Genomic DNA, 21,181 nt, shown 5'->3' with positions numbered 1-21,181 from the left:
ACAAGGAACGCACAGCAAACAGAGCTGTACGGCTGTAGAGTGGGAAGTGTAGGGCAATCTCCCGGAGGAGCCTTGTGGAATTAAGTTTAATACCTTTGCGGTCCATTGTGTTAAAAATGCAATTGTTTACGTACAGTTGCACAATAACGCAAAACTTAGCTAGGAGACATGACTAATGCAAACTAACGTCAGGAACTTCAAAGGACTTTTTGAAACGAAACACACTTTTCAAAGGATGTGGGTTTCACTAGAAATCTGTAGGAGGATGGGGTGTACCAATGTAACCCATCTGAGTAGGCAAGGACTCAACCGCTTGAAGCTTTGCTCTGGGAAGGGGGCCCTTTGTCTGGCTGATTACCTGCTCATGGCCTCTAGAAACTGGATGAAGGACTCATTCACAGATTCATGGGGGATTCTTGTTCTGAGCAAAGGGGGTGATTAACTCGAAACCAAGGGAAACTCCCTGGATGCGGTTTGAAGGAGCCCATGGTGGAGTTGGGGGTGATCTCTGGTAAGCTTATTAAAACACATGTAAATTCTTTTATTGCTTTCAGTATGTTTTCTCTGGATTGGTTTTACCTTAAGAACAAAATGTGCTTGCTTAGAAAGGGTGGTATGGTAGCTTAACTATGGCCACAACTCTGCTAACTGTCTCTGAAGGCAAGAGAAGACTGCTTAGGCAGCCGGTCTTTTGCTGGGAATATCCTGGGAAGGAACTGGTCAGCCTGGAAATACCCTGGTCAGGAGGGAGAGAGACACACGTCTCCACCCAAAAGGAGCCGGGAGCCTAGAGTGGGTACCCTTGCTGCAGAGGGGACGCATGGGCAGGGGGGATTACTTTCCCCCATCCCTGCATGCTCAGTAACACCTGCTCCTCCCCCCCCCCCCCCCCCCGAACTGTTGGCAGGTACGGGGCGTCTCTGCTGGAGGCTGCAGGGGGATCGGATCACAGGTGCAGTTGCTCTGCACTGTGACAGGGAGTTCACAGTAGCTCCCCCAGCCCCTGCTGGAACAGTGCAGCTGTACCCAGCCGCAGCCAGACGATGGGGTAGATAAAGCACAGTCCAGCAGCTAATCCATGGCAGCCACTCCCCTCGCTGGCAGACGCTCCAGCGTTGATAAGTCAGGCCTTTGGGACTGATAGTCCTGCCTTCTCTTCCCTGCCTTCCCAGAGAGCCTCTGTGCTGGGGCCCTGTGTGCGGCTGCCTCCCATTCTCTTGTACCATTGGCGGAAGAGCTTTCGTTCCTCTCCATGCGGCACTCTGGCAGGTTTGGAGGAGGCCAAGCTCTGCGGCTGGTCGGAGAGCATGCAGCAGAAGGGGCCTGAGCCTATGAAGTTTCTACAGTGACCTGAAAAAGGAAGCAGTGAACCTATGAACTGATACTCAGAGACGGATGGGCCCTGGCACTATCTCCAGAGTAGCTGCACAATGCTAGTTGTCCAGTAAAACTCCACCTACTTTATCAGGGGAAAGAAATAGCACCTGGTTGTGGCTGCGGGCCCCTGATGGATTTACATAGCATATGTTTCCTTGGGCATTACATGCATCCTCAGGGCAATCCTGGCTCTGAACTGGGAGACAAGTTTGCTACAGGCCGTAGAGGGAGCCTTGCCTCACACCTGCATTCTTGTGTGAACAGGAGGCATAGACAGGTCTGAAAACTCCCAACTGCTTTTCTTAAAGGAGCTGAATGTGCAGGTCGATGTGTAGGAGCTGTCAAAAAAGCTAACAGAATGGTAGGAATCATTAGGAAAGGGACAGATGATTGGATTGGATTGGATGATTTAGCTGAGGTTAGTCCTGCTTTGAGCAGGGGCTTGGACTAGATACCTCCTGAGGTCCCTTCCAACTCTATGATTCTGTGATTCTATGAGATAATAAGACAGAAAATCCATGGTGCACCCAGACCTTGTTCACCACATGCAGTTCTGGTTGCCCCGTCTCAAACAAAGATATATTAGAACTGGAAAAAGTACAGAGAAGGGCAACAAAAATAGTTATGGGGCTGGAACAGCTTTCACATGAGGAGGGATTAAAAAGACTAAGACTGTTCAGTTTAGAAAAGAGACCACTAAGGGGGGATATGATGGAGCTCTATAAAATCATGACTGGTGTGGAGAAAGTGCATAGGGAAGTGTTATTTACCTCTTAACATAACACAAGAACCAGGGTCACCAGATGAAATTAATAGGCAGGAGGTCTAAAAGAAACGTAAGGAAGTTCTTCACACAATGCCTAGTCAATCTGTGGAACTTGTTGTGGGGGACATTGCAAAGGCCAAAAGTGTAATTGGGCTCAAAAAAGAATGAGATACATTCATGGAGGATAGGTCCATCAGTAGCTATTAGCCTAGATGGTCAAAGACCGAACCCCATGCTATGGGTGTCCCATAACCTCCGACTGCTAGAAGTTGCAACTGGATGACGGGATGAATCTCTTGGAAATTGCCCTGTTCTTTTCATTCCCTCGGAAGCACCTGGCCCTGACCACCGTCAGAAGACAGAGTACTGGACTAGATGGCCCATTGGTCTGACCTGTTATGGTCATGCTTATATTTTTATGAGAGTATTGCAATAGAGTAACATGTTTCCGTGGGCCTGGTAAATGGGAGTCATGATTCATGTGATTAAAATACTTCCTTCTGTTGCTTTGAAGAAGAGCATTGAGAAGAAAGATGTGCAATATCCCAGATAGCTTAGCCCTCCCTCTCTGTCGCCTGCCCTTGATCATAACTGGCAAGTGTTATTTACGGACTGTTGGCTCGGGCTGAGAACTGATGGCTTAAACCTAGTCTCAGCTGCTTTGAGCACGGCAGGAGAGCTGCCATCATTCACTTCTACATAGGCGGGAGTAAAATGATGAAACTCCCATTCCCAGGGTGGTTGCCTGCCAACACAAGGCTCTGTAGTTTGCTGTGTATTCACCTCTCTGGAGTTCAGCTCCTGGCTGCTTCTCCAAACCAGACAATGTTACTGCCAAGGGCGATGTGCTGGGGAAGCCTTCTGTTCGCACAATACTAGATGCAGATGGTGAGTGGGTCAAGGTCCTGAACTGCAACAGTCTCTCTGCATGGCAGTCAGAAGCAATGTGTTTTCTCTTCCTGTGTCAGGTCAAATCTGGGCCGAAATTTTAGGCGATTAAATTCAAAACATAAGCCTGTCAGCGTTTAAATTCGACTGGAAACAGCTCTCAAATAAACTAGCCTCCTGCTACAGTGTTCCCAACCAGGGGAGTGTGAAACACAATAGAGATTCAAAACCCACGAAATTGAAGGGTTTTGTATTTCCTTTCCAATATGGAAAAAAGTAATTTGTTTCCCAGAATGCATGTGTGTACTGACGAAGACGAGTTTTGTTTTGTTTTTTAATGGAAAATGGGACCATTTTTGGAGGGGCTCCATTTTTGAAACTTCCCATTTCAAATTTTGATTTGATTAACATCCATTTTTTTGCATCGAAATGGAAAATTTGACATGTTTCAGTGTGATAGGCTCATTTCATGAAAATTTCATGGAAGTGTTACATTTCCGGGCTGGGAGATGACTTGGAATTAAATTGGACATGATTTCTCATTTCAGGGAAGAGGAATATGGGCTGATTTCTTGGAAGTCTGGTCCTGATTCAGGAAAGCGTTAAGCACATGCTTAAGTCAGGCTTTAGACATTAAAATACTCATCTAGCCATGCTTTTTTAGCATTGACCTTGGAGTGAGATGTGTCAAATCCCATTGCTCAGACTCGTGTAACTTTTCTTACTATTTTGTGTCAGTACTTTGCATCTAGGCGGAAGGTGGGATGAAGTTGTGGCATCTGAACAGGACAATTATCTTAAACAAGACTGATCATTTGCATTCAATAGAGTGGTTATTTGCAAGCAAGCCACATTGCACGGAAGCATTTTGCTTTTGTCTTCTTCAAGGTTGACACCTATATTTGCTTTACTAACAATACTTACACCTTTTTGAAGTGCTTTGAGATCTACTGATGAAAAACACTAGATAAAAGCTAAGGATTATTATTACTGGTGACATTTTATTACTTGCCACTGATCCTGACCCTGCAAGATGTTCTGCACCCACCTGCAGAACACAGAGGGCTTTGGATTCCTCTTGACATTGAGGAGTGATGAAGGCATCAAACGTCTTGCTGAAAACCCTCAGTTTAGCAGGGCTGATCCTCTTCTGTCGTTTAGAACCTGGAGAAATAATCTTTGTTGCCAGCTTTCACGACAGGTGGTCTTTTACTTTGAGCCCAGCACCTGTAGACAAGTGACCATATGAAAATCTCACCTTTCATTTTGAAAAAAGCTTCTGGGCCCACTCAGCTGAAGGAAAATGCTTGGAACGTTCACCTGAATTCACCCTGAGGGCTCAGAAAGTAAAGAGCGAGAACCTGAAATGTTGCATCCAAGGAAATGGGTTTCTGCCCACGAAAGCTTATGCCCAAATAAATTTGTTAGTTTTTAAGGTGCCACAGAACTCTCGCTGTTTTGCTAAAAACAGACTCACATGGCTGCCCCTCTGAAATGTTATCGGGATTTTTAAATCCCACGATTTTTAAGCCAATTTTGTAAGTTTTTGGGGCCTAACTTATGCTTTTTTTTTTAAAGATGTTTGTGGTTGGTGGTACAGCACCATTCTTTTCCCCACTGTTTCAACTTGTTCACTTGTCAGCGGCTGTCAGGCCAGATCCTTGTCTGATGTAAATGTTCCAACGCTCCAGTGAAGTCCACAGTGCGCACACCAGCGGGGGATGTGGCTCTACATGTGACCGTGTGTTAATGCAACCTAAGAGCAGGAGACTGTTCAACCGCATGCTGGCGAGGAGCAGCTGAGAGGCTGTCCCATTGAGTTTTGGTGTGCCACACTAAAATGGTGTCTTTCTATTTTATTTCATTAAATTCTCAGCAATTTTTTTTTTTGGGGGGGGGGGGGGGGAATTGTTTGGAAATCCAGTATAAAGATCTAGAATGCACAGCAACCACCTGAGGTTACTGAAGCTTTGAGCTAAACCAGACTAAGTAGCTAGCAACCCTTGGGGGCTAAAGAATTCTGCTGTTAAAACCCATGAGTTGGACACAATGTTTTATGGTCTTGTTTACAAGACCGATGCGGGAGGGAGGGGAAGCGCTAGGTGTAGCTATGCATCTCAAAGTATAAAATCAATAGCGAGCGGAAGCCCGGCAATCAATTAACGCACCAGAAGCATGTAAAAGAGTGTGCATGTGCTCCTTTTAAAAATGTGCACGCTGCAGGCTTGGGCGGTGATGAAGGTGCTATCGTGTTCCATGAACCCCCTTCAAGCCAGTGGCTTTTGTTTGTGTTACCAGCCAGAGGGTCTGTTGCTGAAAAGGGTAGAGGTGCTGCAGAAATGGCCATGTTCCAGAACAAGTAAGAAGGGAAGTGCTAGTTCAGTTCATGGGTTCACACCGTTCTCCTTTAATAACAGCGTGCAACTGAAAGGCAATGACTCTTTAAATGACTATTCCAGCCATATGGATTTCTCAAGTGCAGAGGGAGTCCGTAAAACAAGTCAACCGGGAAGTAGTTGTTTGGTGCCCGCAATACTGAATTGATTGTTCCCACTTGCTCCCTTGTTTTTGGCCCAAAGATCGTGGCACTGAGAAGTTCAGCACCACCTGCGGGACAAAGGCAGGAACTCACTTTTCTTCCTGACCCCCCCGGCTTCTCCAACCTGACCTTTGTGTCCCGCAAGTGAACACAGATTTTGTTAGGAAAGCAGAGAGCTGAGATGTTTGCAGCTCAAAGAGCAGACCGGGCTTCGTCTCGTGTTCACCTCCAAATCAGTCATGTCTGATTTGCTTATTTATAGCAGCATCCTCCAGCTTTCATTTTAGGGTTTGATACTGCCACCCATCACCTTGGTGTCTGATCTTCTCGAGCTCCATTGACAAGTTGAGTTAATTCATGTCAGGGCTGGTTCCAAAATGGCAGGACCACTCCCTAGGTGAGAAACTGCTGCCTGGCTAACCCTTGTTGAAGGCTGGAGACTCTGGTGGGAACAGGAGCCGGCAGACTGAGCCTAATAAATAATCCTGCCCTTTTGGCGACCAGAAACCACAGCGATGGGCCCAATAGAAATGATTGGAGGTGTGGGTGATGGGGTGAGGAGCCAAACCTGCAGTTCCACCCTCTCTCTGCAAGCTGTGCTCACAGGGGAGTCCCCCTCTCCTTCCCACCATGCCGGGTCACTACCTGTATGCGCAGGCATGTGGCCAATTGAGTCGGTGGATACTGACCCTTGGCACATCAGGGGGTATTAACCTTTGGGATCCCTGGCCCAAGTCATGTGACCGGGGCAGGGAATTAAACTTAGAGCTGAGCAGGAGACGGAATTTCCATTTCATGGAACAAAATGTTGAATTCATGAACTTCCTGCAAAACAGAATTGTAGAGCAATGTCGGTGTGGGGTCAATTCATGCATTTTGATGTTGGCTTTTGCATTTTTGTTTAAATACTAGGAATTAAAATACATTTCTAAAGGAAAGACTAAAACACTCTGTTCTGAAAACGTCAACGCTGAACCTTTCGATGTTTATCAAAATGCTGCGTTTCGATTCCCCCCTCCCCCTCCTTCCTAATGAAGTTTTGTTGAAATCAACGGATCCTGTCGGAAAATTTTCAGCCAGCGCCGATAAAAGTTCAGCTTCTTCTCAGCACTCGTGTGTTACTGAGCCAGTCCACTCCCAAAGCACTGCTTTACCCACCTTCTGGAGGGTCTTGGTGAGACCCCGCATGGCGGGATGCCCCGTTATTATCTCTTGAGGAGGAAGGGAGGAATTATCTGAACACTAAACACAGAGCTTTTCCAAGCATACATCTCCAAATTAGAGATTTTTATTCCAAAAGATCATTGCATATTGCAAGAGGCGTGAGGGTCAACATCACAGTGCACATGGGCCTTGAACTATGTCCTAGATTAGACTGGAAATGACTGAACTTCATTGCAAAACAGCAGCCTTGGAAGCAGGGAATTTCTGAAAATGTCTCGGTCTTTGCAACCAGGGTGCAGGAGACTTGTCAGCTAAGGGATGCCTGAAGATCATCAGCTGGTTCTTTCCTCCTTGAATTCAAATCAACTGCTAGTCGCATCAGATTTCTGCACATTGGGAGCACCCAACATAGTTGTTCAGTGCCGTGGAAACTGTTTTTATTTAATTGCTGCCTGGTAGAGAATTGAGGTAGAGAAGGACAGGGGTATTAATGTCATGGACATTCTAGGGGGTAGAGAAAAGCAACAGGAAGAAATCTAATGATCCTTCTTTATCTTCTTCCTGCACTTGGCAATTTTCCTCCCACTAGCAGCACGCTTCCTGCCTCCCTCAGTGTTTAAAAAAAACAAAAAACAAACTGGCCGTGCTCAGAAAGTATCCACAAGTTCAAATTAAATTCAGTGCATTTCTCTGGTTAGCCTGGGCTGTCTCCAGTTGATCTACGCGAGCTGACTGCACTATGCCAAGTATGCACCATGCAAGTGAAATGCACGCAGCTAGGGCATGTGCTGTCTAGAGCCCTGCGCAGATACAAATCTGTGGATCCACATCTGCAGGAATAAACTTTCACCCAAACCTGTGATCCGCCCTCTCTCTCCTAGATTTACCCTCATCTGCACATCAGCTGCTTTGGAGCCAGCACCCTTTCATGAGCTGTTGAGTCCCTGTTACCCAAACAGCTGATGAACACCCCCCCCCACCCCAAAGAGCTGATCAGCTGTTAAACCTTGCTGGGCCGCCTAACAGATGATCAGTCCCGCCCGTCCACCTAACAGCTGATGCGCTGTCCCAGCTGCCCCTCTCTAAAGTTTTATCAGCCCCGCCCTCCCGCCTAACTGCTGATCATCTGCTGAGCCATGCCAGCAGCCTAACAGCTGTGACCATTTGACTGCAATCCGCAAGAAATGGTCCGTGGATATCCGTGGATTTGCAGGGCTCTAATGCTGTCCATACTGGCTCTCCTGGCCATCCCTTCCAATCAGGTTAATGGGCTGATAGTTCACACAGGTGATAAGAAAGAGAGCAAATTAATGGTGGGGGGGAGGTAGATATGTCATCATTGTATGTGGGCTGGATTCAAACCTAGTGGAGTAGGGAGGCGCAGGTCTATGTAGACGAGGAGTTGCTGGAAAGTTTTTGTTTCACGGGGTTACTCCTCCTTCCTCTGCAGACTCAAGAGGCTCAGACTAATCAGATAATTCTGAGTGTGTTTGCAGAGACCAGCCGTTGGAGATATTTGTGGCTTTGAAGGGTGTCACCAGCAATGTTTCTGTTTTGAGATTCGTCATAACATTCATTAATGGCCCAATTCAAGATGTCTGGGTCTGGAGGGCCCAATTCAATATGAAAGAGTCTGGCTGGCCAAGCGCAGTCACTCTGTATATGCTGGTCTATGATGAGATTTCTGTGTGCACGTGTGGCTGGAAGGCAAAGTCCTTCTGATATTACAAATGCCTGTTTTAAGGCAATTTCCTTGTAATCTAAGCCATTAGGGAAGCTGCAGTCTGATTCCATGGTAACAGAAGAAGCAGAAAGTACTGATAAGATAGAGCATTTTGGTTAATTAACAAAATGACATACAGCATAAACAACATGAAGTTTTTGTTTCACTAGCCTGATTGCTAATGTATTTCTCTGGTAAGTTCCCTGTCCTCTTCATTAAGTATGGATTTTCAGTTGATTTCAATAAAAGTCTGATCAGTGGGGGGAACCCTAGTAAGTTTTGCAATTGCTCTCAAAATCTGCAGGAAGTAAAACAGCTACCCAGAATGGGAGAATAGAAATAGCAATGATGTTTCATTGAATGATTTGTGTTTGCCCACAAAACTGTCAGAAATGTGTTATTTATCTTTTTGCTGTTCAGGGATTTCTAGTTTAACGCCAGAGAAAAAGAAGAGTATAGGTCTGGAGTTATTTTTAGTGCAGCCTCACATTACGGAAGTTGTAGCTTATAAATGTCACAAGCAGGATATATATATATATTTTAAGTGATATGCAAAATTTACAAGGCAGCTAAGTATATTGAAACAGGAGAAGTACTTGCAGAGTGGCATGAATGAGACGATGGTGCAGAGAATGGATAGGTTCATTAGGAGACACACCGGAGGAACGAATTCTTAAGTCCAATGAGAATTCAGCATTTTCTTGTTTAGGATTTTTGTACAGAAACATCATGATTCTAACCCTTGGAGAAGTGTCTGTACCTTGGGTTCCTCTGGGAAAAATGGAAGGGGGTCAGGATGAGGAATCCATCCCTTATTTGCAGGGACTTTTCTGTCCTTCCTTCGTACCTAGAGATTTCATTCTGAAAGTTAAGCCTGAGCTATCCCCAGGGAGGAGTTTTGATGCAAAGGTCACACTGTCGTACCTTTAATTTTATATGTGCCTGGTCCATTTTATTATTCAACCTGATCACTTAAAGAGAAAGTCCTCTGCAGGCTTGAAGAAGATTTGAGGAGAAGCTTAAATCCAGTAAGTGGAAGCATGGGAGTCTGAGAGTGGCACTCGCTTCTATTTGAAATATCGTCACCTTGGTTTAAAACTTTATTTCGGTGGCCGGGTACTGTGCTGCTATGTAATTATCAGGGCCAAACAGCAAAATCAAGCCTCAACCCTCTTCCTTTTTCCTTATTCCAAATCCCTGAGAACTCTGTAAGCACACGTATTGTGCACCCCAGGTTCCAGCTGCGACTGAGTGGTTTATTTCTTGACTTCTGCTCACTTCAGTCCTTTCTCTCATAGCAACTGAAACATTCTCTCTTTAAATTAATGTCTGCAGAGCTCCTCGCCACAACTCTCTGTAGCAGCTTTTTTGCAGCAAGTAAACTATATTGCAAGAGAACTAGTGAGGTGAGATAGTCCAAGATCTGTAGAGCAAATGCACCTACGTGCCAGTGACTACTGTCTAGAAAGTTAGCTAATGGCTGTTTCTTGCAGGCTGTAGTGATGTTGCAATCTTCCCAACACCGCTTCTCTGAAAGAAGAAGCAGTATCTATGAATATTGTGGCTTGTTTTGCTGCTCCAGCACACAATCCAGTGTATCTAGAATATAAAACCGAGATGCCTTGTTTGCAAGTTACACTCTCGTATCGTAATTAGAAGAGTCTGTGTGGTTTTATTTTGTGTATCTTCGCCATCGTTAGATTCAGCAGCTATAGCAACATATAAGGCACAGTTAGCAGTTGTTGGCCAGCCAACAACTTGATAGTATGTTTCCAGTAACATCTGTTTCTTAATAGACTCCTCATCAAGTCTTTATTTATGGCTTTAGAGTTTTCACCTAGCTGGATCCGCTGTGCTGCTGTGTAACTTGCCAAGGTACCTTGTCGCTCTGTACTGTTTTTAGTTGTATCCCACTGGCATTTGAGGAATTGCGGGCACTGTTATTAGAGCATCTGTAATAATTCCTTCCACATCCAAATGGCAAGGCCTGGCATGTATCGGTTCCCTGTAGCCATGAATAATTTCATTGTAAATGTCTTCAGTGCCCATTGGATTGGAATCATCTTAATCCTGGCAGGCGAGCCGGCTGCAAATGTAAATGAGTTGCTAGCTATGGCCGACTGACAGTGCCTCACAGCCATGAAACATGCGGTATGGCTTCCACTGGTGCTTCTTTTGAGTTGTCGTCCTCTGTGCAGACAAAGGGGAGTCGTTAGGACTCCTGATAGCGGGTACAATAGGTAACCCTTGCTTTAAGGAGTTGACCCCAGAAATTTGCAGTCTGAGTGCAAGCAACGAGTGACTCGTTTCGCTGGCCAGTATGGTCTGTTACAGGCGGCCTTTGCTAGTCTTTTGCATGACTGTAACGAAAAGTCAATTATCCCTGTTTGCCTTGGCAACCAACGCAAAGCCCCATTGCCAGCATTTGCAGTGACCTGGCTTTCTTGGCCTCCTCTTACGTCTTCCAGAGCACAGATTCCACATAAACTTCATTCACTGCCAGAGCAATTTCTTCCCTTCCTTTCGAAAGCCCTGCTATGACTGACAATGAGGCTAAGCGCTTTGCTTCTCGGAGGGCTGGGAAGGAAAGGAAGTGGCAACTGGAACTTGCTTTCTGTTGCAGTAGCAGCAGATTCCTGCTGATGCTCTCAACTTAACATCTTTCGGTGACAGAGGCAGCTTTGTCTCCAGAAAGAACTTGGGTTGATAGTCTCATCAATGCTGCCTCCTGTCCGTTTTCATCCCAGTGTGACGTTTCCACTGCTCGGCGCTTCAGAGTCTGCACCATTAAATGTTAATGTGTTCTCTGTGTTCATGTTTTTGGAACTTAGGGCTGCCAGCTGCCCAGGTAGCCTAACCCGTCTGTTCAGTACCAGTTTTTAAAGTTTGGTCTGCTTTGAAAAGTGATTGTACTTGCTTCCCCAGTAGCTGATTCTCGTTGCACAAACCATTTTTTCACTGCTTTTTATTCCCGTTAGTCCTGCAAAGAAAACAAAGCTGAAACTGTGGGTAGTGGGGTTGTTCTTTCTTGAGGAGCATCAACAGAATTGTTTGCCAACTCATACCTGTGCAAATTCATTGCATGCTGCGTGGCTATCCAGAGGTCACAAAAGGCCTGATTTTGCCCCACAAAACTTTTATCACTGGTGATGTGGAAAAAGGAAAGTGGCCAGCTTGACTCTCAGAGCCCAGAGAGTTTACAGCATCGGCAGCGATGTTGGAAACATCTTTTTGACTTCTAAATGATCACATTTGATCTGGTCTCCTTGAGAGGCAATAAAGCCGGAGTCCCAAGATGTCATTTTCAGTAGAGTAGAAATGCACTTTAAATCAACCAGACTAAATGATTCAGTTGTGGCACCTTGACTAGATTAGAGTTAACCGTTTGGATCAGGGGGAAATGATATCTTCTTGCCACTGTATTGTGGGGTGGCGAGAGTTTCTCATGAAGGAAAGTGCTTTAACAAACTGAAACTCACAATGTGCAATTGAATCTGTTCAGTGGCCTTGCGCTGCAGACAGAGGCTGGGACTCCTTAATGAGCATTAAAATAACATACCATCGTGCATTAGGAGAGTTCATGTTGTTCTTGTGCTTTGACTTTCAGATTGAGCTCTTCCATTAGTAACGAGGTGTTTTGCACTGAGAGGCAAGACGTGTTGGTTTTTGGAGGTGTGTGAATTTTAATGCCCTGGACAGTTAAGCACTGATTCGAGGCAGGCACGGTGTAGGAAGATGGTCCTCAGAGCTCTGGAGCAGGTGTCAGCAATGCGGTGTGTAACTGATCAGCTCTTCGAGATTATTATTGAGATAGGCTCAGTTAGTTTGATTGAGCTCATTACTCAGCTGAACCGTCACATTGTACCTTGTCTACAGGGAAAACCCATATACGCGGCGACTTCTGCATTCAGTAAATAACTAACCTCCCCAGTCAGACTACTCAGTCAGAGCAGAGGCATGACATGGCTACGACAAAACATTTGAATTGCTTAGGTTTATAGACTTGTTTGGACAGACAGAGCACTCTGTGTGGCTTGAATTTCAACTCGAGCACCAACACTGAGCATTTATTAGCAGGAGTTCTTACAATGGCAAACATCAGACCAATTGTAAGGCTTCCGATGATTAAACAAGAGCATTAACTTGTGCTCAGTATTGTTGTCTAGACAGAATAGGGATCTTGTCATTTAAATCGCAGCATCCATTTTATTAGTAGCTCACTGCATTTTAAAGTGTGCGGTTACCAACACACGTAGCTCTTGCTGGAATGTTAGATGTTAAACATCTCCTGTTTTAAATGTATTCTTTCCAGTAATACAGTCATGGTTGCGCTGCCTGGCTCCTTCGATCATAAAAAGCTAATGATGGTCACGCATCTATTCAAATATTCAGGAAACTAAATCCAAATTTTAAGATAGGAGCCGTGTAGGGGTCATCATTTAAAAAGTCTAAGGTTTGCCAGCAGTTAGCATGCAGTAAGATTACTGCAGTTACTTTCTGTGTTTCAACAGCTCTTAAAAGTGAATGTGAAAAATGAGTGCATTAAGGCTTTGTGTTTGTGTTGTCGATCATTTTGGAGTCGAAAGTGATCTGGTTATGAATAAAAAGATGTTTTCTACCTGCCAGTCCTGCAAACTCAGCCTGAGCTCTGAGAGTCCAGCTGGGCTTTTTCCATCTTATGCATAATTACAAGGAGGAGGGAGAAAAAATGTTGTTCTTAACCTCTGAGGACAGGACAAGAAACAATGGGCTTAAATTGCAGCAAGAGAGGTTTGGGTGGGACAGTAGGAAAAACTTCCTAACTGTTTTAGGGTGGTTAATCACTGGAATAAATTGCCTAGGGAGGTTGTGGCATCTCCAGCATTGGGGATTTTTAAGAGCAGGTTAGACAAACCCCTGTAAGGGATGGTCTAGATATGACTTAGTCCTGCCATGAGTGCAGGGGACTGGACTAGATGACCCCTCGAGGTCCCTTCCAGCACTATGATTCTATAATCACCAGGAATAAAAAGCATGCAGGCCAAATTAGGCCTGTGCCACCCCTCTGCCTTCATCCTACTAAAGAAAACTGTTGATAATGCACAAGAAAGAACAGGTTCCATCCTCCTCTTCTTTAGCTTGTATTGCTCCGGGAGCAGAAACTGGAGTTTATTCTGGTTTTCCCGTGACCACTAAAAGACTGGGCAAGTTTCGGGTTGGTATCCTCAGCTGCTGCTGCGGGTTGCCATGGACTGTCATTCGCAGCTGCTGGGGCGGGACACCAGGCCCTCATGTCCACGTGTTGCTCCCAGCTTTGGCTGCAGGTTGCCGTGCCTCACCTCTGCCTCCTCCTTGAGCACTGGCCGGCGGCAATGGAGTGATGCAGCCCAGATGCAGAAGAACCAGCAGGTAGCACTGGAGGCCTCTTGGCCTTCCCTAAAGGCTGCAACCACATGCCATTAATAAAACCCTCAGTGTCGAATCCCAGGGTCCGGGGTCAGCTGATGCAGGTTTGCGGGCTCAGACGGGGGCTAAAAATTGCAGGGCAGACATGTGGTCTTGAGCTGGCACCTGGGCTCTGGGATCCTCCCCACTCGCAGAGCCTCAGGGCCCGGCCTACAGCCTAGGCCCAAACGTCAACACATGTCCCAGGTCTTTTATCGCCATGTTGTCAAACTCTTAGTTCTTTTTACCGTGGCTTCTGGTTCCTCAGCAGTCAGATTTGACCCGGTATCGCTACTGTAGATCAATGTGGCTATTTTCCCCAGTGATCAGAGGCCACGAGTTTCCAACTGCCATTTTTCCCTGAAAGAACGGGCTCCCCGCGATATCGGCCCTTCATCGGCAGCCATGTCCAGACAAGCATCACCTCAGCCCCCTCCTAACTGGCATGGAAACTGTCAGGAAGTGTCAGGCCAACGAAATAAGTAAACCAACAAGCAAAACAAATCTGAACAGGCGTCTGGCACCCTCAATGTCCTGCTGGCTTTCGCCAGCAGTGCCTACATGGGGGGTTAGTATTGCAGGTTTGGGCTCTCTCAACTTCCCCTGCTTCCTCCCCACTCCCCCAAAAAAATCACATGGGCAAAGGGCTTTTTCCCAGCAAAGGGGGAAGTGGGATTCAAATTTATTTCTTACAGGTATATGGGGCTTGGGGCTGGGGGGATCACATGCTCAGACACCTCAGCTAACTTAGTGCCACGGTGGGAAACGTTATAGAAACGGAGGCTATTTGGAGTCATCAGAAAAGTCCACGTACAATCCTGGCTCCTGCCAGGCCCTAGAGTAAGGCCTTTGGCAAGTTGAAGCAGGACATGAAGCCCAACACACGACAACAGAGAGAAGACTGCTTTTCAAGTGGTAGCTAGAACACGTACAGGCCCGGTAGCCATGCATTGCGCCAGCATCATGTGCAGATCTCCCTACCAGCCTTATCTAGCATTAGACCCCTGATTTGTGCCAGGTTTTTTCATTTTGGGAGCAAAAGGGGCTACCTCCAGTTTTGATCAAGGGAGGTCACTGGACACTGCTCGGAAAAGGCGCATTATGGCGCTCTGGGAGAAGTTCAGGAGCACCTTTGTTCCATTCCCAGTCTTAGCAACCCAAGGTCATGACATGAAATAATGTATCCACCCTCTGCTTCAAATCTTAGCGTTGCAATCCACTTCCTGTTGTATTTCTAGCCTCAGAGGATCCGAGACAAGCAGAGCCAGACCCTGTGTGAAACAGCTGAATGAATTCCTAAAGTAGGCTTGTCTGCAAACCATTCCCGTTTTTGCCATGTTCAGACAATTCCCATGTTTTGCAGAGGGACAGCAGCCTTTTTCTTTTCCCAACTGTAGCTGTGACCATTTGATCTCACATGCTTACAGGGCTGCTGTCTAGGATCATGATTACAATAATATTGGCTTTAGGAATGAAGGAAATTCACTTATCTCTTCATGGACAATTTCTCTCATTAGGGTTCTGTGCAGAGAGAAAGCTGAAGCAAACACACGGATGGATGCTGCCATACTGCCATACCCTAGAGCATGTTGGATTCAGGACAGACACAAGGTGCCAGGGAAGGCCAGCATAGGCCTGGGCTGAAGATGAATACTATCAGATACAAAGGGTACCATATTTGGGGTCGGGAGGGAATTTTCTACCAGGGCAAATTGGCAAAGGCTCTGGGGATTTTTCACCTTCCTCTGTAGCATGGGGCACGGCTCATTGGTTGGTGGATTCTCTGTACCTTAAAGTCTTTAAACCATGATTTGAAGATTTTAATAACTCAGTTATAGGTCAGGGGTCTATCACAGGAGTGGGTGGGTGAGGTTCTGTGTGCTGCGTTATGCAGGAGGTCAGACTAGATGACCATATTGGTCCCTTCTGACCTTAAAGTCTATAAGGTCTCACCTCAGAAGAATGTTAAGAGAAGATGGAGTTGGCCATAATGGATAACAAGTGGTGTCACGGAAACAAAAACCCAACTCTTATTGGAGCCTGTTGGGAATTCTTATCTCAAACATAGACATTGTTCAATCCTGCAGAGTTCTTCTGATATCTATCCATTCATTCTTGGTATCCCCTACACATCTCACCCGATCTTATCAGTTGCCAGAGATCTCGCTCCAGTTGTGTATTCCCTTCTCCCACAACTGGTGAATGTAGAGTGATTTGTTTTTTAAAGGGATCTTCCTGATATTGTTCTGGGAATGGATACTAGGGTCTGATCATAGCATCCACTAATAGAAACACAGTGATTCATTGCGGTCTTGGAGCACTGTTCTTCCCATGGATAACATACCTGTTTTGGTTGTGACAATTGATGTGCCTGATAGGGTTTTCATCATAATTAGGAAGAATGTGATCAGCACTACTCCAGAGAGAAATTCTTCTGTCTTGAGCTGAACAAACTTTCCTATCTGTATATACACTGCCCACTAAGGAAGAGGGGAACACTGAGACTTATGCAGCAGAAGTCTGAGTGGCTTTTCTACCCAGAAATAGCTCAGTCATTGGAAGTCAGTTCAACCTTCCTGCATCTGGAAACAGTAAACCAAATACCTTGCAACCTCACTGCGTCAGGACCTGGGATGTGAGGTGGTGAATGACCTCTAACAAAGATGGGAAAGATCACTGCTATATGTCTTTCTACTTTTTCCACTGCTCCCCAGGGCAATAGCAAAGGTAGGAACGGGAGAACAGCAGTCTTGCAAAACCAATCTTGCATGCGGGACCAGCCAGGTTTAAAATGAATACTTGGCTGAAGTAACTGTTGCTCCCATGGACCCTAAAGGAGAAGTCAACCAATAGAAGTTATTCTATTGCCTCCTGCAAAGTCTGTAGTTTAAGTTCCATATTAAATTAATGTAACACAGCCTTGTGATCTTCCAGCAGGGTTTTACTGTGCGTGTGTAAGAGTGTCCAAGCCAAAAGCCCCCGGGTCTCCTGAATCTGACCTCGGAGCATTCAGCACCCCTGCTCCACAGTGAGCTCTCCTCAATGAGTCCCCCTGGATGGGATGCCTGGGGAGCTCTTACACGCCCCCAAAGGGGCCATGCCCCCCGCCTTTCACTCAGGAGCGATTCACAGCCAGCGTGGCAGCCAGAAGGGTCGATTAGTTCTCAGGATGACAGCGTGGAAAGACTTTGTTAGCAGATGAATCAAAAGTTACAGCAGCGACCAGCTGGGGAGCTCCAGAGCCCCCATTTTTGTGCTCTGCCCCGTCCGATCCTCTCCCCCCCTCCCCAGGGGACTGATCCTTCTAGCCAGCTGCATCCAGACACGCTCCCTGACCCCTCCCCAGTCCTTTGTCCTTTTCCCAGGCAGCGTGGCCACTTCTCCTGTTACAACCTGCCGCAGCTGGTTGACCCAAGGCAGAGGAGCCCTAGCTATTGTCTGTGTGCGTGTGGCTGGGGAAGGCGCATCCGCCCTCTAGTGGTCTCCTCAGTGATCACACACCCTGGTCCCATCACCGAAATACACGAGTAACACATAGGGGAAACTGAGGCACGCACCCAGCGCTTAGAGAAAACCCAAGAATAGCTCCACTTTGTCACAGATGTGTAGAGGGGGGAAATATGTGAGGGATTAAAGGGGGATCAAAGTGCCCCTGAACCCGGGCAGACTGCACTTCTGCTCTCCCTTGCCCCAATTTAGGAGGGGGAAGCTAGAGAAAATGCAAAGAAGGACCGTGGGTAAAAAATACAATTTTGAGAAAAGACTTCAGAGAGCTAAATTTAGAGTCTGGAAAGGAGAGACCTCATTGGTCGTGATCAGAGTCTATAAATACCTTCAAGGGAATTCACTGGAAATTCACTGCTACCTCTGGGTCGTATTGAGAGTGGTGGTTCTGAAGCTGTGGTTCACACAGCCCCTCTTGGTGAATCTTCTGGTGCCCCAAGCACTGGGGTTGGGCTCGGGAGATGGGGAAGTGTTTCATGAGCCCAACCCTCCCCCAGGACCGGCCAGAGAATGAAGGAGCTGGAAAATCACTACCTGAAAGAATTTGTGGCTTTAACGGAAAGAACAAAACAGGACAAAACAGTGCAAAAAAGAAAACGGGGCTGGGTCTCAGTGCTGAAAATTCCATGGCCAAAGGGTAGGAGACCAGTGCAGTAGAAGCAAGAATCCCTTTACTGCATCCTAGAACATTATCTGCTGTGAGTTTGTTACAAAACATCACCTTCCACCTCTTTCTTCAGTTCATTTATGCATTTTCTGGTTTCTTTGGAGGCTGTTGGCAATGGCCTAGATCAACAAAGGTATTTAGGCTCCCAAATTCTGGAAGTTAGGAACCTAAACACCTTTGTCGATCTGGGTCAAAGTGACAGAGCATTCGCAGTATCAACTTGTTGCTAATCTGAACCGTAAGGTGCCTTTTATTTAATTACCTTCTCATTCTTTATCCAGTTCTTTACTTACATGTTGGCTTGCGGGAGCATTTTAAAATCCCCGATGCATCGTTTTACACTTAGTCTTTTTAACGTCCACCAGCATGCTCATCTTGCGGCTTTCCATCATCCTGAAGATGGTCTGTATGGAGGTATTTAATAATATTTCCACTCAACAGATTTATAGCTGCAGTGGCGCTCTTAGTCATTAATAAGCAAAGTGAAAAGCTAACCGCTTCATTTCTGACGCCTGCGGCCATGACTCATGACTGTTTGAGATGACTTCTTGCCTCTAGCTGTTTAGCCAACTCGCTGCCCAATTTTGACTCCTGTGTCCCAGGTTTGGGGTCCCGGAGAACTCTATTTGCAAATTGTCTATGTCTATAGCCGTTGCAGCCGAAGTCTCATTTTCAAAAGGAATTTAGGCACTTAGGAAACAAAATCTGGCACCACTAAATAGCTTTAAAAATCTGGGCTAATAGCTCTGCTCTGCCCCACAGGGGTGTCTGAGGATAAATACGTTACAGATTGTGAGGCTTTCAGGTATTACAGTAATGGGGGCCAGGTACGTTCCTAGGTAGGACTTGAGAGGGATTAAAATTAGAGCCAAGAGTTGTTGGCGAGAGGAATGGGCGGCTCCCACACTCCTCCTCCTGGAGCTGTCCTTTCAAAGGGCCCTAGAGGAAGCAGCACTGGAGAAGTGGTGACCGAGGTTTACCATTTTTCATTCTGTATTTGTATAGCCCCTGACACAATGGGGTCCTGGTCCATGGCTAGGTCTTCTAGATGCTAATACAAATAAATAGTAACAATATGCTTTTATCCTCAAATCCCCAAGCTGTTTTTCCCCACGTACAAGGAAACCAAATTCCCCCACGCTTGAACCAAGAGCAGGTTTTTCTGCCAAACGTGGCAAAGACTGAGTTTCCTCGAGTTGCTGTCTCCACTCAGGGAAGGGAGTCCCTAGTGGGGGACTGGGACAGGAGTGTGTAGAAGCTCAGACTGCTGCAGCTATGTGTATTCTGTGGCAAAGTCAGGGGTTTTGTTCCATAGGTTTGATATCTGGTTTGTTCTTTCAGCACTTTGTTTGCTTTTAAAAACTAATCAAGCGTATAATTTTCCCATAAATGTTCTGAGATGTTGAAAGCAGAGCAGCCCCCATCCACATTCAGCATAGGTGACTGTCTGCTTGCTGCCCCCACGTTTGCATATCTCGCTGCCGTGATTTTTATGTGCACTGGCTTTCTGGCTTCACGTCTCATGCAGAGAAAATGTATTTTACTCACCACCCTGCCATTTTGCTCAGGTATATTTTTCAATCCCTAATTAAATGTAAAAATGTTGCAGAGTCGACATATCTGATGTGCTGTGGGGAGGAGGCTGTAGAAAGCAATGTGTGTTTGTGTGTGCACACACTTTTTGTATCAGATTTTTTTCTTTTTTTGTAACCTCAGGATAAAAAAACATTGTTTATTTTTTATGTTGTACCCTTTTCCATCATGGCCCAAACTCGTGCTTTATTATTAATTAATGCTCCATTCTCTTTTAACCAACTGGAAATCCAGGCTGGGATCTAATTCACTGAGTGTTCTGTGCTGGGACATAAAGGAATTCCCAGGCAAAGAGATTATTAATGGTGTAGTTATGGCTGTGAATATCTGCGCGTCGTTGATGGGATAAAACCCCCGGGATATGGGTTTTGTTTTGGAAGTTAGCTAAACTAAACCAAATTCGGGCCGCTTTAATTCTGAATAAGGGTGTCCACACAGGGGTTTAAAATCACATCTCTCGTTAATTCACATTGTTTCCTGAGAGCCCCCATCTAGACAAGCACATAGTGTCTGTGCCTAGCTTCACGGTAAAGCAAACACTAGTCAACCTGAACTCCTGCACGCTCTCGGGGAGTTGTTCCAAACGTTGGTAAGTTTTGGTGGAGACATAAAAATCCGACTTTTTCCAGCCACTTTTCTCCTGTCCTCTTTAAGACCAGACAATTTGCTCTAGTCATGTCAAGAGTGATGTTCTTGATCTTAAATGCTGCCATTGCGTACAACCAGCCTATTCACAAATGTCAGCTCATCTTCTTAGACCGTTGCTCAGAATTCAGAATGAAGCAATGAAGCAGGGGTGCTGCTGGGGATAGGGTCTGGAAGCATTAATATAAAGGCAAGATTAAAGCAGTTTGTATGAATTTAGTTGGGCATCACCTGACTCTCTCTAATTACTCTTTTACAAGTCTAAATTTGAATTTACAAGCTTCATGAAGTTATTTATTAGGTTTATTACAGCAGTACATAGGCACCCCAGTCATGGACCCAAGACTGCATTGTGCCAGGTGCTGTACAAACACAGAAGGAAGAGATGGCCCCTACCCCAAAGAGCTTCCAATCTAATTATTATTTCCTTTTAAAGAATTGCAAAGAGACGGGAGTTCCCGAGAATTTACAAACAACAGAGATTATCACTGCTCCTCTTCAAACTTGCCCCCACCCCACCTTTCATGTAATTTACATCCCAGAATACTCAAGGAGCTGATTGAGGAGATATCTGAGCCGTTAAGGATTATCTTAAAAAAACTCATGGAAGATGGGAGAGATTCCAGAGGACAGGAAAAGGGCAAATACAGGTCCAATCTATAAAAAGGGGATTACGGAGAACCTGGGCAATTATAGGCCAGTCAATTTAACTTCAGTACCCGGAAAGATAATGGAGAAAATAATGAAGCAATCAATTTGCAAACACCTAGAAGATGATAAGTAATAAGTAACGGTCAGCATGGATTTGTCAAGAACAAATCATGTCAAACCAACCTGATAGCTTTCTTTGACAGGGTAGCAGGCCTTGTGGATATGGGGGGAAGCAGTAGC

General features: G+C 45.8%; 1 protein-coding gene across 4 annotated transcripts in view; it reads left to right on the top strand.

Moving 5' to 3' along the window:
- ASIC2 (acid sensing ion channel subunit 2) overlaps nucleotides 1–21,181 on the top strand; it is a 900,906-nt gene that overhangs the window by 682,419 nt on the left and 197,306 nt on the right. The window lies entirely within an intron of this gene.

The sequence above is a fragment of the Emydura macquarii genome, unplaced genomic scaffold (assembly GCF_026122565.2).
Source record: "Emydura macquarii macquarii isolate MOO-44397 ecotype Brisbane River unplaced genomic scaffold, CSIRO-AGI_Emac_v2 contig_629, whole genome shotgun sequence".
Lineage (NCBI taxonomy): Eukaryota > Metazoa > Chordata > Testudines > Chelidae > Emydura > Emydura macquarii.
This window is presented reverse-complemented; position numbering and strand designations above follow the sequence as displayed.